Source organism: Pteropus alecto, unplaced genomic scaffold (assembly GCF_000325575.1).
Source record: "Pteropus alecto unplaced genomic scaffold, ASM32557v1 scaffold98, whole genome shotgun sequence".
Classification (NCBI taxonomy): Eukaryota; Metazoa; Chordata; class Mammalia; order Chiroptera; family Pteropodidae; genus Pteropus; species Pteropus alecto.
The window spans coordinates 3,953,506-3,961,186 of NW_006443570.1; the positions used below are offsets into that span (position 1 = coordinate 3,953,506).

Below are 7,681 nucleotides of genomic sequence, written 5' to 3' on the forward strand. Positions count from 1 at the left end.
AGCAAGTTTCACAGTAAGAACAATCGATTTCTTTATAAGAGAAAATATTTTCTATTTTTAAACATTTAAAATTTCTATATAAAAATGCACTCCAAACAAGTACAAATATTCTGACTCTTCCAACATTATGGGAGCGCCTAGGTTTAGAGTCTGGTCTATTGTCTATTCAGGGCAGGCTTGTATCAAGAAGGAGCTTTGACTATACTTCTGCCAAGCTAACCTGAGCCAATGCTGAAAGGCAGGCTCTGTGTACACACAGTTGCTAGGGAGAAAATATGTCCGTTCTTGTCTCCAAAACTAAAACTCCCAGGTTTCAGAGGATACAGAAGCAACAAGAGGCGGTGAACTCCAGTCATCAAGTCAACAGCTTCAGGGGCTTTAGGAACAGACCGAAATTACTTGGTTTTGACCGCCAGATGACCTCAACTGCTGCCCAGTCTGATGGACAGTCACACCATTAGTTCTTTTAACACACATTCTTTTTCTGAAACACAGACACCACTCTGCGTTCGTACAGAGTAAGAGAGGAGAGCAAACGAGAGCATCTGAAAGGGAGAGGCAGAGATGTACATCTGCAGAGGACCTTCTAAACCAGCTATGACCTTTCCTAGTCTTAAGGTTTGGGGCTAGAGGAATTCATCCCAAGTAAAGAGGCATCAGGTTATTTCTCAAAAGATCCAACTTAAAAATTTGACTTTAGACTACAAATAGGGAAGGCTACATCTAATATATGTCTAAAATGAAAACATGGTAATGCTTAAAACTGATTTTTTTTTTAATTCTCTAAAGCGATGTGATTTCTAGCTTGAAAATCAGCAATACTATATACACATATATATTTTTTTGATATACAGATCAGGAATGAAAAAGTCTTACTATATCCCTCCTAATGTTAGTTCAGGTTTAATGCAATATTGTTTTCCACTTTATACTACCCATTTTTTTTTTTTTGTAATCCATTTAATGAATATAATTTCCAGGCCACAATACTATGGTATATGAGATTCAAAATCATTTTATATGCTTTTTTTGGGGGGGGGGGTACGCATGTGTTTTGATGTATGTGAATAAGAAATAACTTTTGATTTTATTATTTTTTTGCAAAACAAATCAGGAGCTAAGCTTTGCTCTCAAACAATCTATTAAGCCAAAGCAAAATTAAAAAGCACAAAGACTGTACTCAAAGGAGACCCAGCAAAGATACTGAACTTAGCCATGAAGTGGGGAGAAGAAAGGGAGTAAAAAAAAGGAAATTTAGGTGGAGAGTAAAATTTTCTATAGATGAATCTTTCTGTCTTTAAATAAAGCAAAGTTTAAACTCACATTTAATCAGATTTAGAACACACAAACACACACACAGATAGAGACAAATAAACCTCCTCTCTATCTCCATTTTCCTGTGGCGTGGCTGACAGAATTGTGCTCGTCCCCAGCCACTTCTGATTTTCCTCTTGGGATAAGTGATGAGCTATGCTGCAGTAAACGAGGAAACATCTGTTTGACTTTCCAAAGCTGGCATGGGGAGCTGAAGTCTGAATCACAAATGCCACTTTCACAAACAGGTCTCCCACAGGAATCTTGCTAAAAACATGACTCTGTTGGGGTGAACCACAACTCCGGTGAGTGATGGGTAGAGCTGCTCTCCTCTCCAGCTATTTGAAACAATGCACACTTTTAACAGGATTTGTCTGTGGTGGGATTTAATGGCTCTCAATCTGTTAAAGAGAAAAAGTACCTGGATCCAGCTTTAATTTGGAAAGTTAGTTCATATCCAAGCCCAAAAGACTCTAAAATGAAGTTTGCTTCTAACAAATTGGGAGTCTTTTATAAGCAATAAACCTATGAAACTGTGGTGTGTGGTTACTGTATATTTAGAAAAGGCATACAAAACCTCACATTATTTTCTAAGCATATTGACATGGTAGTTAAAAAATCAGCACACTTTTCACATTTTATTTTATTATAGCGTTGTTGCCATCAGAAACAGTGTGAATACCTTAGGAACATCACTCAGGCTAGAGGTGTGTCTAACTCACCTGGACTGTAATGTTTTCACTTTTTTTTTTTTTTTCCCCTCAAACGAGGGAGTTGCGTCTGCTCAAAGGCAAACTCCTGTGGCAGGTGGGACATGCTGCTGGCCATACTCCCAAATGCCTCTTCCATTAGAATCTTACCATCTGCACATCTTTTTAGATTGTTCAAGTTTTCAGTTAAACTTACTTTTTTGAAAACCTCTTTTCTTTAGCTTAGTGATTTTTCTCTTTATGAAAAATGACTGCTTGCTGTTTTATTCTTCTCTTGGGATATTTACTCATCTCTCTCTTGAACAGGGCTCCCATTTCCTTGTCAGCACTTGATTTGGCTGACATCATCGTGTGATTATTAACCTGTGAGTGAGCTGGAAATATTTTAGGGAGAATCTAAAACAAAACCAAAGCTAAAAACCAACCCAGTCTATTCAAATGAAGTATTTACCAAAATAATAGATTGTATAAGATAATAATCGGATAGGTTACTTTTTGTAAATGATAAACTGTTGCAAACATCATGTTGCATATTTCTATTTAGCTTTCAAAGGCAGATAGCATTTAGGTCAGAAAGGAGTTTATTATTTAAAGGTAGTTCCCACCTATCATTAACAGATGGATGGTTGTTGCCTGTAATACTAATTATGCTATGTACATCAATAAATAGAGTTTTGCAACTGTTAGTGGAAGGATCAGATCTGTAGCTGGAAATCGACCAAATTTTTATAATTCTGTGATTTTTTTTTCTTATTCTTTTTCTCTTATTTTAAAATTCAAAAATAATACTTCTACCTTATAATTACTAACGAGAATTCTTAGGTAGATGAAGTAGAAACATTCAAATGAACACGAAAAAATTTTTTTCTTTCTGTGAATATAACATATAATGCTTTCCCTGCTCTAAGGAAAGCCCTCATAGAACATAGCAGATGACAGAATTAGTAACATCAAATATTATTTTATCATGAAAAAATGTGATGGAGAACAATAAAAAAATTATTTTTCACAAATTTGTTTTCTACATCTCTCCCCAAACTCAGGGCTCTGAATGTTCCTACAACATCTAGGATCTTCTCTAGATAAAATTTCAACTTCTGAATTATGAACTCTAATAAGCCTTTCCTAGGATAAAGTGAAATTAAGACATGAAGTAGACATAAGTTATTAAACCTTCGAGAGAAAAAACAAAGTTAGATACTTCTCAACATACACGATTTAACCTAAACAGCGCCTCAATTTTACTTCATTTCTACAAGCAGAAAATATCATTGAACGTAAGAACAGTAGTTAGAGAATTCTTCCAAAATCAATTTTAATTAAACACACACACACACAAACACACACACACACTTTAATGTTGAACATGCCCCTTTAATCAACGATTTTGGCTCTAAGGTAACATGATCAGCATTTACACTTAGAATTACCACTTGGTACAAACAGATGGTCTGTATATAAGTCCATAAGATTGATACCAAATTATTGCCTTATATTAACTGTTAATAAAGAAAATGATAATTTTCTAAACCTCACTTATTTTTCTAAAGGAGGGATATGAACACTGATTTAGCTTCATTTGCTGTTATTGAAATGATTTGTGATTAATATCAATTAATTTAATAGTAGATTGCTTACAAAATTATTTGCTCTAATTCTATTCTTTGCCCATTTGGTCTTAAGTACCAAGCCACGGGAGAAGTTTAGAAACTCCCTTAGGAAGGGTAATTATGGAACCAAAGGCAAGGAGGACTGACCAAATAGATACCAACAGATAAATGGAGAGAAGGAAGAGACAGAAAGGCACACCATTTCTTGAGTGATTACACAGAGGCTGTTTATAAGTACCTTTATATTAATACCTCGTGTATATATTATTATGCCCATTTGATAGATGAGAAAGCTTAAGATCAGAGAACTTAAATGAATTCCCTGAGATCATACAGGTAGTTAATGTAATTATCATTGCAGGGTTTGGAATGCTTTACAAAATGAATCTCATAAAATCTTTGAAAGACAGACATTACTCTCTAGAGTTTCAAAATAGAAAACTTGAAGAGGTCTCCAAACTAAAATAATAAGCCAATTATAAAAATGAGAAGAGGATGCAAAGTATATAAGAGCTGGATAACCTAACAATTAGTAGCTAACGCTCAGAACGGCAGACTGAAATAATAAGATGACAAAGGACTACTTAAAAAACAACAAAACCTGTATTACACATTGTGCTTAATAGTGCAAGGCACTAAATGGCACAGTTTTCTAATTTATGAACTTTACGTGAATACAGGCAATCCCTGACTTACAAATCCCTGAGTTACCACATATAAAGTATACTCATTGCTGCCACTGCCGATAGGGCACCTCTGTGGAAAATACTTAGGAGACTGAAAATAATTTGCTGGTGCAGAGTGGAGAGATTCAAGTCAAGTTTTAAGTTTCATGCTGTACTGACTAAAACCGCAATAAGATTTTTAAGGTACTTGATAAAAACAATTCTAAAATATATGGAAAAAATAAGAAGGGGAAAATAACATTTTGAAATTTTGAAAAAGGAAAGTAACGACTGACACTAACAATTATTAAAACATTATAGAGCTACAATAAGTCCTAGTGCTGGTGCAAAAATACTTAGATCAATGTAACAGAATAAAGAGTTCCTTTTAGATATAATAAATTAGTATATGATAAATAAGGCACAGAAGTAAAAGAAAGTGATTCAATAAATGATTTTGAGAAAAGTAGCAATTTGGAATGAAATCAATTTAGCTTCTCATCTCACACTAGACATCAAAATAAATTCTACCTGAATTAAATATAAATATATCAAAGTCAAATGACAGAAAACTGGAAGAGAACAGAATGTTTAACAAATCTCTGGAGACAAAAAGAACATTCTAAGTTAGAAGTGATAAAATAAATAAATAAATGTGACCAGGTTAAAAAAGGAAAACAAAAAACAAAAAATAACTTCTGTGTATAACAAGTATCAATCAATAACAGAACTAGAAAATGTTGCATAAATGAGAAGAGCTTCAGGAAGATGACCCTGAGGAGTGTACATTCCCAGGCAGAATTAATCTGTTACGGGGTAAATTCTTGTCCAAAATTACTTTAACCCACACTGTTCAAATTATTGTGCTTCATTGTTCCTCCTCCTTGAATGCCATCATTTAGAGATTCATTTGTTTTCAGAAAATAAATATGTTTTGAAGGGTAATGGAGATGCTAATCACTCACAAATTGGCACAAGTTAATTTAATCAGCTTAGCTCCTACCTCTAGTTGAGATAAACAACACTAAGATAAAGAGAGTCTTCACTGGTGGGAGGGAAGGTAAGTGATTTGGGAGTTTCGAACACTTTGTATTACTAAAAAAAACAAAATAAAACAACTTTATTGTATTTTCTGAGTCCTAAAATAATACAAACATAGAGTAAAAAATTAAACAACATAGAAAATATAAATAAAAGTAAAAAAAACTCAACACTTGTGACTTTTTTTTGGTATTTCCTTTGCATACATGCATGTACTCCACATGTACAGGTAATTTTAACAAAATTGAATTGTTCTTTACATGATCTTTTACAATATGCTTTTGCACTTTCTAAAATGTCATAACTGTTTTTCCAAAATAAGTAAATTATTATCATTGTGTTTAATGACTACATACTATCCATGATTTGAATACATCATAATTTATTTAACAAATCCCCCATTGATGGACACTTCAGTTGTTTCCAATTTTTCACTTTTATGATCAAGGCAGCAAGAATAAAGTTTAGCAGGTTTCTTCCGTTTTTATTGTTACCTACTTTTAAAGAGCAGCTCAGAAGTTGGTGGTACCCATCCCACGCTTACAGTCCAGCTGACTTCCTTGGAATGGAGCTTTTCTGTTTCTCTTTCACTTTAGAATCACTTCTCTCTCCTGCCTGCTCAGCCTGGACTCTAGGGTCAACCACCCTCAATCTTTTGTCTCCTTGAGATCTTTCTCATTGTTTCATTTTCAACCTCTTGGATCAATCTGAACATTTGCTTTTCCACTCCTAGGCCTCTGTGCACATCAAAAAGCAATAAACTGACATCTTTAAATTTATTTATGATTGCAGCCTCAGTTAGGTTTTTAGTGTTCTTCAGGAATCCTTCCATTTGTCTTTGCTGGAGTTTATTTCTTGCTTCCTATGGAGTCTGTGCCAAACTTTTTTTTTTAATTGAAGAAATGATTTAATTCCTCCCCCTCCCCTCATCAATCTCCTCTCTACCCGCTCCCCCCTGCTTTCTGGTAACCACTAGTCCACTGTCCATGTCCATGAGTCTCTGTTTGTTTGTCCTGTTCATTTGTTGCTTTTAGGTTTATATATCACATATAAGTGATATCATGTGATTTTCAACTTTTTCTGGCTTATTTTGCTTAGTATGATTATTTCAAGGTCCATCCATGTTGTTGCAAATGGCAGTAGTTCATCTCTTCTTATGGCTGAGTAATATTCCATTGTATATACATGTACCACAGCTTCTTTATCCAATCATCTGTTGTAGGACACTTTGGTTGCTTCCATGTCCTGGCCACTATGAATAATGCTGCTATGAACATCGGTGTGCAAGTATCTTTTTGGATGTGAGTTTTCAAGTCTTTGGGGTAAATACCCAGTAGACTGTACCAAATTTTTAATACTCCTTAGCTCCAACTCCATTTCCACTTTTGCTTTTATATCTATTAGTGATTCTTAAATTTTAGTGTGCATAACTGTTACTCATGGCTTGTTAATAATGCACATTCAGGGGCCTTGCCCTCTACTATTCTGATTCATTAAGTCTACAGTAGGTCTAAAGGAATCTCTATGTTTAATAAGAACCAAGGGGATTTTAATCTTCATCTTACCTCTTCCACTCTGGTCTTCAAATAGGGAAAGGTTCTACCCCCTTCCAAGGCCAATGGTTCCACCTCGCTACAATTTCCACTGCCTCCTTTTTACTCCAAGGTAATGCTGCATCATCTACCCCTCCATTATCTAACATTTTCAATCTCCCCTCCTCCACCAGTTCTTCTTGAAAAGGTTCACTTTTCCTCTAGTGAAAAAGGCTTCTTTTAACCCTAAATCCCCTTGCTGCTGCTTCATTCCTTATCAGTTCACTAGGGTTCTAGTTAACAGTCTCTACTGCTGCTTCCACTTGTCATTATTTCCTTAACCATAAGATTTTGGTTCCTGCCTGTGAGGCTACTCTAAATCTTTCAAAACATGTTCTTTCAAAATATCCAGTGACTCCCTAGTTGCCAATCCCGATGACTTCTCAGTACTTATTCTGTCTGATCTCTCTACAGTATGTGATACTGATAACTCTTTCCTTGAGATTATTTCCTCCTTCTACTTCTCTGATATCTTTTTAGGGCATCCTCGCTAGCTCCTCTGTCTGTTTTGTTGTTTTGTTTTGTTTTAGATGAGACAACCCTTGGTTGACCTTACAGATTGCAAGGACCTTGTCAGCTTACAATCCATCATCGTCTTTATTATTATTACTATTATTATTATTTTTTTTATGCCTACAGCACCTGGTCTTCCTAGGTGGTCTCCCATCCAAGTACTAACCTGGCCCGATCCTGCTTAGCTTCCAAGATCAGACGGGATCAGGCTTGTTCAGGGTAGCACGGCCATAGAC

The 7,681-nt window shown here is 35.2% G+C and overlaps 1 pseudogene; it reads right to left on the reverse strand.

Annotated features, from left to right (window-relative positions):
* Positions 1-7,562: 7,562 nt before the first annotated feature.
* Positions 7,563-7,681, reverse strand: LOC112473230 (annotated as a pseudogene).